This window comes from Eschrichtius robustus, chromosome 11 (assembly GCF_028021215.1).
Source record: "Eschrichtius robustus isolate mEscRob2 chromosome 11, mEscRob2.pri, whole genome shotgun sequence".
Taxonomy (NCBI): Eukaryota; Metazoa; Chordata; class Mammalia; order Artiodactyla; family Eschrichtiidae; genus Eschrichtius; species Eschrichtius robustus.
The window spans coordinates 34,466,217-34,477,194 of NC_090834.1; positions in this window are offsets into that span (position 1 = coordinate 34,466,217).

Here is a 10,978-nt window from a genome sequence, read left to right on the forward strand (position 1 = left end):
TTGAAAAATCTTTTTCACATAAATAAGTAGATAGGCCCAGAAGAAATGTTATTATATCGATTTTTTCACAATTTTTTAACATCTGTTTTATAGCCCAAAAATTCTTTAGTGATCTTTAATCCTAAAATGTAATTAGTTATCAGTAGACAACTCAATTTTGTTGAGTGACTTGGAAACCACAGGAATTTTACCCAGATAGGGTAGCCAGAGTTAGCAATTAAAATACAGGATACCTAGTTAAATTTAAATTTGAGATAAACAACAAATAATTTTTTAGTGTAAGTATGTTCCATGTAATATATTATTCATTGAATACATTAATCATTGATTAGCTAGAATTCAAATTTAACTGGGTGACCTATATTTTATCTGATAACTCTATACCCAGATATTAGAGTCATTCATTTTCTCAACATTAACACCAGTTATTTCTAATTGTCCAGGAATATTTTATATCCATGGCCAATACTATACCATTTGAAAACCCAAGATGGGTGAGAGGTGAGCCTGTCTTTTTTAAGAAGAAAGAACCATTGTGAAAAGGTTGGTGAGAAGACAGAACAAGCCTGGCAGCCGTGACAGCTCTTCTTTTCACTCAGATCAGTTTTAGGAAAAACTACATTGTAGAAATTGAGGATCAGGTTGTTAATTCCCTTAAAACTATTTGAGTTCCCGCTTACCCAATGCTAAATTTTTGTAAATACTTGGTAAGTTTGCCCAAGGGATCACTTATCCCAATTTAAAGACCATGGCCTAAGAAACCCTGAACTAACTAGGATTCCCACATTCTTCAAACTAGTAATAAAAGTTGGGATCAGACCTGTCAGGGCCTAAAGTGGATCAATATGTCTCCTCTGCAAAATTTTGCACAACTTTAATTATTGATTTTTTTTTTTTTTTTGGCTGCGTTGGGTTTTCATTGCTGCTCCCAGGCTTTCTCTAGTTGCGGTGAGTGAGGGCTACTCTTCGTTGCGGTGCACTGGCTTCTCATTGTGGTGGCTTCTCTTGTTGCGGAGCACGTGCTCTAGGCGCGCAGGCTTCAGTAGTTGTGGGGCACGGGCTTAGTTGCTCCACAGCGTGTGGGATCTTCACGGACGAGGGATTGAACCCGTGTCCCCTGCATCGGCAGGCGGATTCTTAACCACTGCGCCACCAGGGAAGTCCCTGATTTTTTAAAAGTAATTGTTTTCCTGTAGTAATTCTGAGCTGCATATGATCAAGGACTGTATGTATTTCATTAACCGCATTATTCTAGCACTAGTGGGGAACCTGCAAACAGAAGGTGCTCAATAAATCTTTGTTGACCGACTGACAAAAATGCAGTCAGTCTAGCTGCTTGGGGCTTCTCTAGCCTAAACCTGCACCCAAATTTTTAATACCTTACTTTTTCCCTGTAACCCTTTGACTATCCCAAATATTTTATGTAAAAACTCCCCTTTTCCTCCCAACGTCCAACTTTCCTAAATATATTTTCTCTCCAAATACTCTTCAGAGACAGAAATAAGCAAGGAAATATTTGAGGAAAGTGACAAGGTAGACAGACATATGGCTATTACTATCTCTTGTCTGCCAGTTTTCTTCTATTTGCAATGTGCAAGCAAGGTATGAGAAGTGTGTGAAAGAGTTTTCCATCCCATTCCTGGTTTGGAACTTTATAATTCTTAACAGTGGTGTGTTCTCAATATCCTATTGTTAAATAATCAACTTTAAAGTATTTTTTCCTTGAGGGTAATCATGATAAAAAACATTCTTTCTCTGGAAGGAATTCCACATAATACTATGGTTGTAACAACTTCAGTTCCAGCCTACTGCTATTGTAAGTTTTTACATTTTTAATTAAAGAAATACATAAAGCTTCTAACCAGGAACCTAGAACTGAAAGTAAAAGTGAAATCTAACAAAGGGAACATGCCATTCTAATTCCAAAGTAGATATGAGAGTCATTGTAAATTCTGGGAATTTCTTAGGTTGTTGACAACTTCGTATCTTGCAAATAAAATACAATTAGATCAGCCTTGAACAAGTCCTGATGAAGAAATTTACAATGAAATATCATTTAATATAGACAGGCCTGTTCTCAGTGTGATGAATTTTGCCCCTTTTTAAATGGTGGCTTACTTACCTATTTTTAGTTTCATCCACATTGTAGCGTGTACCAGTAATTTGTTCTTTTTATTGCCAAGTAGTATTCCACTGGCCGAATATACTATAGTTTGTTTATCCATTGTCCTGCTGATAAACATTTGGGTTATTTCCTGGTTTGATTCCTTATGAAGAGTGAAGTTATGAAGATTTCAGTTCAAGTCTTTTTGTGAACCTGTGGATTCATTTCTGTTGCATAAATATCTGGACGTGCAATTGCCATTGAGTAGGCGTATATTTATTTTTATTAGAAACTGCCAAAAACTTCTACAAAGTGTTTGCACCATTTTACACTCCCACCAGCAATATATAAGAATTCTAGGGGGCATCACTGGTGGCGCAGTGGTTGAGAATCTGCCTGCCAATGCAGGGGACACGGGTTCGAGCCCTGGTCTGGGAAGATCCCACATGCCGCGGAGCAACTGGGCCCGTGAGCCACAATTACTGAGCCTGCGCGTCTGGAGCCTGTGCTCCGCAACAAGAGAGGCCGCGAGAGTGAGAGGCCAGTGCACCGCGATGAAGAGGGGTCCCCGCTCGCCACAACTAGAGAAAGCCCTCGCACAGAAACGAAGACCCAACACAGCCACAAATAAATTAATTAATTAATTAATTTTAAAAAATTCTAGTTGCTGAACATCCTTTCTAAGACTTACTATTGCCAACCTTTTAAATTTGACCTCTTCTTTGTGTATGTAGCGGTATCTCACTCTACTTTTAATTTTCATTTCCCTGGTGATTAATGATTTTGAATATATTTTCATATGTTTTTGATGGTTTAGACATCATCATCTGTGAAATGCCTGTTCAAATCTGCTGTATATTTTTAAATTGAATCAATTGACTTTATTATTGATTTAAAGGAGTATTTTATATATTCTGAATATGAGTCCTTTGATATGTGCATTGTGCATATTTTCTCCAACCTGGTGGCTTGCTTTTTGCCATTTTTTTACCAGTTTCTTTTAATGAGTAGACTGTTTTAAGTCTGATGAAATCTAATTTAACATTTTTTCTTTTATGTATAGTGCATTTTATATCCCATTTAAGAAATCTTTACCTACCCCAAGATCATAAAGATTTTCTTCTGTGTTTTCTTTTAGAAGCTTTGTGATACTAGCTTTTACACTTGGGAGTATGATTTATCTCGAGTTAGTTTTTGCATGTGGTGTGAGCTGAGGGCAAGTTTCATTCTTTTCCTCTAAATATTGTCCCAACACAATTTATTGAAAAGACACCTTTCCTCATTGAATTGCTTTAATGTCTTTATCAAAAATCAATTGAACTTACATGTGGAGGTTTCTTTCTGGACTCTCTATTCTGGGCTATTAATCCATCTGTCCTTATGCTAATAACATACTGTATTGATTACTGTATCTTTATAGTAAACATTGATATCAGATAGAATAAGTCCTCTAACTTTGTTCTTCAAAATTGTCTTGGCTATTCTAAGTCCTTTAAATTTTCGTATAATTTTTAGAATTATTTTGTGAATATCTTTTTTAAAGTTCCTGGGAATTTGATTAGCATTATATTTAATCTATAGATCAGTTTGAGAATTAGTGACATTTTAATGTTATTGAGTCTTCTAATCCATGAGCATGGTATATCCCTCCATCTGGTCTTCTTTAATTTTCTGTTTTGTTTTGTTTTCAGCACAAAGGTCCTTCTCATCTTTTGTTGTTTATTCCTAAGTGTTTCATATTTTTGATGTTATTTTAAATACTATTTTTTAAATTTAGATTTTTAATTGTTAATAATATTTTAAAATTCCATGTTCAGTTATTTGTTGTCAGTATGGAGAAATAAAATTGATTTTAGTATCAGGATCTACCTTGCTTAATTCACATACTGTAGTCATTTCTTAGATTCTTCTATATTTTCTTCAGTAAATTATAATGTCATCTATAGAAACAATCATATTTCTTCCTTTCCTATTTTCATTCCTTTTTTTTTTTTTTTCTTGCTTTATTGTACAAGTTGAGACCTCTAGTACAATGGAGAATAGGCTTGATTAGAGTCAACCTCCTTGCCTTATTCCTGATCTTAGGGAAAAAGTGATGTTAACCATAGATTTCTCATAGATAAGTATTTTTCTATTCTTAGTTTACTAGGAGTCTTTTAAAATCATAAATGGAAGCTGTATCTATAGATATGACCATATATTTTTGTCCTTTATTCCATTCATATGGAGAAATACATTAATTTATAAGTATTACATAAGCCTTACCCTGCTGAGATGAACTCCACTTGACCATGGTGTTATATCCTTATTATATATTCCTGGATTTAATTTCCTAGTATTTTGTTTAGGATTTTTGAGTTGAGGCTGGAAAAGAAGAGCAATGAGGGGGAAAAAATGGAAATAAGATAATTGAGATACCAAGAGAACATAGGCTATAACTACAACAAAATATTTAAATTTGGTAGAGAAGATAAGAACTAATTAAAAGTCAACAATTTATTTTAATTACTATTACTGTGTAGCTGAATGAAGAGAAACACATGATAATATATACTTATTACATTTGATCCCATGAAGTAAATATTACTTACTAGCAGAGTTTTAGAGCCATAGCAGCTGTGGTAGTGGGCCCAGACTCACATCAGCCAAGCTCTGGAGTAGGTCACAGGGAAAAGCACTTCGCAGCTCCCATAGCATTTGGGGTTTGGTGCATGGAGAGATAAAGCAGGCCAATTCATGATCAAAGGCTGAAAACCACTAGGTGTCTGCCCTAGGACCTGACCAATTATTACAGGAGCCAAACCAGCTGAATGCGCGATCCCTCCGAGGGTGAAAATGTTGGGACGGACAGTTCCCTATGGTAGCTAGGAAATAGCACTCTCAGACCTGGGGGAGCTTGTTTAGTGCAAAGGAACCAGGCTAAGAAGACCGGAAGAGGTTGCAGGAGAGAGATAATATCCAAAGAGAGATAATATAGGAGGACTCTGGTGTTGCCTTGTTTCCTCATTCTCAGCTCTTTCCAGCCTTTCATGGCTGACTCCATACATATGTAAGTTTGAGTACGTTCCTAAGTCCCAGAAGCTTTAAAAACTGAAGTGATCAGGATGCCTACCTCCCTCATTCTACCATTTTCCCCGCGGATAAAGTATAGGAAGGGAACATAGGGAAGTACCAGGATACTTAGGGTCAAGTAGACTCTTTGTTGTCTGAAGAGAGGGTGTAGGATCATAGCTCCTCTCTCAATGGCACTGGGGCAAGCCAAGAGAGGCACGTAGGACACAAAATTTCAGGAGGCACTCCTCTCAGGTTTGTGTACCCTAGTCCTGGCCCTGGGCAAGTGCAAAATGTGCATTTAATAGGCCTTTCTGAATTGGGAGCAATGGAAACAAGACAGTTCTTGTTGAATTGGTCTTGAAACCTCTGAATTAAATGGGCACAAAACTTTCTCCAGTCAAAAAGCTCTTATCTGTCTAGGAAATTGGAGGCAGTGCTTGGCTTGGCAAGTCAGGGGCTTCTTGGTAGACAGTGCTGAGGTGTTTGAAGGCAGCAGAAGCAGAGTTTTCAGGAGGCCCTGTAGCGGCAATAGTGCAAAACTGGAGCCAGATGATCTGGCTTTGAACCCCACTTTCCCCTTCCCAGCTATGTGACTGCAGCAGACACTGCTGGTACTCAACCCAGATCCCCCTTATGTCCCTCTGCACCTAAACCCCAGATGGTTCAGAGCTGCTAACAGCTTACACCTGCGTCCCAGTTTAGACAATTACCCTTGGTTGACGTGACTCTGAGACCACTACCACAGCTGCTACCATTACCATCCCCTGCCCTTCGCCTGTGGGTCAGGCTTAGACTCAGCTCATTCCCCCTGCCCGCATTTGCTGCAGGCTTTCTTGAAGAGTGGTAAGTACACTCTCAGGAGACTATGTTCCTGAATCCCTGTGCTAGCTTCTGCTTCCGGAAAGCCTAACACAGTAGTGTCTAGAGCAAATTACCCATTACAACTCAGCTGTAAAATTGGGATAATAGTACACACTTTTTAAGAGTGTTGTGAAGATTAAATGATTTGATACTTACGGGTACTTCAAAAAGTTTCTGACACATAGAGTCAGTAAGTTTAGCTCTTATGAGAGGTTGATGCTGTCTGATATACAGATATGACAGTTCTTTACATTTTCAGAATGGGTAATTAGTACAGTTGTTTGGGGAATGACGCTTCTCAGGCTAAGATAGTATCTTACATCATTAGTCACAGGAATGTGTTAGGTTGTATCAGTGTTTCACAGTTATCTAACACTTCAACTGAGGAAAAAAAAAACCTCAAAATGTAATCCATACTAAGAAGAAGAAATACACAGTACTTTTGTGCCCCACCCCATGATCTCTGCCAGTAGAGAAGTGATGAATAAATTATATGTCAAGACCATGAAACATTACATATCTATTTTAAAAACAATAAATTGCAAAGCAGGAGCAAACTCAGTTTCTCTCTGGAGGAATGCATCCTCACACTAGGTCTCACAAAACCATTGATGGAGCCCCAACAAATATGAGCTTACACGTAAAAGTCACAAGACATATTAGAATCACCAAATATAAAAGAAGTACATCTAAGATGTTTAAAGAAATAAAAGAGGGAATTGAAAACATGGGTAAGGAGCAAGAGATTATAAAAAAACAAACAGGAAGATTTGTAAAAGAACAAAATAGAACTTCTAGAAGCTGAAAAATAATCATTGAAATTAAAACCTTGATGAAATACTCAAACTGCTAATGAAGAAATAATTAGTGAACTGGATAAGCAGCCTGTAGAAACTACTAGATTGTAGCATAGAGAGATGAAGAAGTGGAAAAATGAAAATGTTGTTAAACATGGAGGACAGGTCTTGTGTTTGTCTAATTCAAGGTCCAGAAAGAGATAATAAAGAGACAGGAAAATCCAATAGAGAGGTAGTGGCTGAGACTTTTCCAGAAATGTTGAAAGACACCTAGCCTCAGATTCAGTAGTTTAAGGTGCCCATAACCAAATAGGAATCATCAGTGATTATTCAATAACAGATTATCCCTTAGACATACTTGAAAAGTCATTTACAACTACCAATAAAAATTTTGATTTCTCTAGAAGTATATTATGACAATGAGAATAAATGTTAGATGTGGAGCTATTGTGATGATAAAGTGAGTTTATGAAGAACATTTTGACATATTTTACTAGACTGTATTTGCATATCAGGTACTATAGGAAAAAAACCTTAAATAAGAGACTACTCCTCTGGATGTTTGGCAAATATGTTGACAAAATGATTTTTAAGTGTTTAGAAGGTAATATTCATTTATGATTAATTAAGATCAGAAATTACAAGATAAAGCAAATTCTTATTATTTCATTTCATATAACTTGCTTTTGTTTTAGTCTGCAGATCAAATTAGGAAAACACAATTTAATCTAATATATGGCAAAAGGCATTGTTAAAGAAAAAAAATTCTGACTCATGCAATGGACTTCTCTAAAATGGTCTATAGAATTTTATTCAATAATTGGATAGAACTACCTGACTTTATGTTATTCTATTTTTATACTTGAAAAAACATGAATTTGGAAAGGAAAAAGTAGATAAATTTGCTTTTTGGGTAGATTGAGAAATTTTCTCATAAAATGAAAAGCATTAAATTAAAGTACAATATGTTGGCTCAGAAACTGAGAATACTTGAGGTGTCAGGTTTTATCAATAAAGGAGTTTTGAAAATAGCCCCCCTCTTATATGATTAGGAGTGCTTCAACGTTGGGCAATTATTCCTGTTGTTCTGATAGGTGCAAAAATGCTGAATGGGGCTGAGGTCAATCATCGCAGTAAGTCGGTATTTCCTACAATGACATAGTAAAAATCACAACATTCCAAGTAGTAAATCAAAAATTTTAAGACATATTAGTTATGAGGATTCTAACTATTCAGACAGCAATCTCATGCTTATATTTATTTATTTATTTTTCTTTTTAACATCTTTATTGGAGTATAACTGCTTTACAATGGTGTGTTAGTTGCTGCAGTATAACAAAGTGAATCAGCTATACGTATACATATATCCCCATATCTCCTCCCTCTGGCGTCTCCCTCCCACCCTCCTTATCCCACCCCTCTAGGTGGTCACAAAGCACCGAGCTGATCTCCCTGTGCTATGCGGCTGCTTCCCACTAGCTATCTATTTTACATTTGATGATGTATATATGTCAATGCCACTCTCTCACTTCGTCCCAGCTTACCCTTCCCCCAACCCCGTGTCCTCAACTTCATTCTCTACATCTGCCTCCTTATTCCTATCCTGTCCCTAGGTTCATCAGAACCATTTTTTTTTAAGATTCCATATATATGTGTAAACATACGGTATTTGCTTTTCTCTTTCTGACTTACTTCACTCTGTATGACAGATTCTAGGTCCATCCACCTCACTACAAATAACTCAGTTTTGTTTCTTTTAATGGCTGAGTAATATTCCATTGTATATATGTGCCACGTCTTCTTTATCCATTCATCTGTCAATAGACACTTAGGTTGCTTCCATGTCCTGGCTATTGTAAATAGAGCTGCAATGAACATTGTGGCACATGACTCTTTTTGAATTATGGTTTTCTCAGGGTGTATGCCCAGTAGTGGGATTGCTGGGTCATATGGTAGTTCTATTTTTAGTTTCTTAAGGAACCTCCATACTGTTCTCCATAGTGGCTATATCAATTTACATTCCCACCAACAGTGCAAGAGGGTTCCCTTTTCTCCACACCCTCTCCAACATTTATTGTTTGTAGATTTTTTGATTATGGCCATTCTCACCAGTGTGAGGCAATACCTTATTGTGGTTTTGATTTGCATTTCTCTAATGATTAGTGATGTTGAGCATCCTTCATGTGTTTGTTAGCAATCTGTGTATCTTCTTTGGAGAAATGTCTATTTAGGTCTTCTGCCCATTTTTGGATTGGGTTGTTTGTTTTTTTAATATTGAGCTGCATGAGCTGCTTGTATATTTTGGAGATTAATCCTTTGCCAGTTGCTTCGTTTACAAATATTTTCTCCCATTCTGAGGGTTGTCTTTTCGTCTTGTTTATGGTTTCCTTTGGTGTGCAAAAGCTTTTAAGTTTCATTAGGTCCCATTTCTCTAGGAGGTGGGTCAAAAATGATCTTGCTGTGATTTATGTCATACAGTGTTCTGCCTATGTTTTGCTCTAAGAGTTTTATAGTGTCTGGCCTTACATTTAGGTCTTTAATCCATTTTGAGTTTATTTTTGTGTATGGTGTTACGGAGTGTTCTAATTTCATTCTTTTACATGTAGCTGTCCAGTTTTCCCAGCACCACTTATTGAAGAGGATGTCTTTTCTCCATTGTATATTATTGCCTCCTTTATCAAAGATAAGGAGACCATAGGTGCGTGGGTTTATCTCTGGGCTTTCTATCCTGTTCCATTGACCTATATTTCAGTTTTTGTGCCAGTACCATACTGTCTTGTTACTGTAGCTTTGTAGTATAGCCTGAAGCCAGGGAGCCTGATTCCTCCAGCTCCATTTCTCTTTCTCAAGATTGCTTTGGCTATTCAGGGTCTTTTGCGTTTCCATACAAATTGTAAAATTTTTTCTTCTATTTCTGTGAAAAATGCCATTGGTAGTTTGACAGGAATTGCATTGAATCTGTAGATTGCTTTCAGTAGTATAGTCATTTTCACAGTGCTGATTCTTACAATCCTAGAACATGGTATATCTCTCCATCTGTTTGTATTGTCTTTAATTTCTTTCATCAGTGTCTTATAGTTTTCTGCATACAGGTCTTTTGTCTCCTTAGGTAGGTTTATTCCTAGATATTTTATTCTTTTTGGTGCAATGGTGAATGGGACTGTTTCCTTAATTTCTCATTCAGATTTTTTGTCGTTAGTGTATAGGAATGCAAGAGATTTCTGTGCATTAATTTTGTATCCTGCAACTTTACCAAATTAATTGATTAACTCTAGTAGTTTTCTGGCAGCATCTTTAGGATTCTCTATATATAGTATCATGTCGTCTGCAAACATTGACAGTTTTACTTCTTCTTTTCTGATATGTATTCCTTTTATTTCTTTTGCTTCTCTGATTGCCGTGGCTAAAACTTCCAAAACTATTTTGAATAATAGTGGTGAGAGTGGGCAACCTTGTCTTGTTCCTGATCTTAGAGGAAATGCTTTCAGTTTTTCACCATTGAGAATGATGCTGGCTGTGGGTTTGTCATATATGGCCTTTACTATGTTGAGGTAGGTTCCCTGTATGCCTACTTTCTGGAGAGTTTTTATCATAAATAGGTGTTGAATTCTGTCAAAATCTTTTTCTGCATCTATTAAGAAGATCATATGGTTTTTATCCTTCAGTTTGTTTGTATGGTGTATCACATTGATTGATTTGCATATACTGAAGAATCCTTGCATTCCTGGAATAAACCCCACTTGATCATGGTGTATAATCCTTTTAATGTGCTGCTGAATTCTGTTTGCTAGTAATTTGTTGAGGACTTTTGCATCTATATTCATCAGTGATATTGGCCTGTAGTTTCCTTTTTTTGTGACATCTTTGTCTGGTTTTGGTGTCAGGGTGATAGTGGCCTTGTAGAATGAGTTTGGGAGTGTTCCTCCCTCTCTTATATTTTAGAAAGTTTGAGAAGAGTAGGTGTTAGCTCTTCTCTAAATGTTTGATAGAATTTGCCTGTGAAGCCATCTGGTGCTGGGCTTTTGTTTGTTGGAAGATTTTTAATCACAGTTTCAATTTCAGTGCTTGTGATTGGTCTGTTTATATTTTCTATTTCTTACTGGTTCAGTCTTGGAACGTTGTGCTTTTGTAAGAATTTGTCCATTTCCTCCAGGTTGTCCAT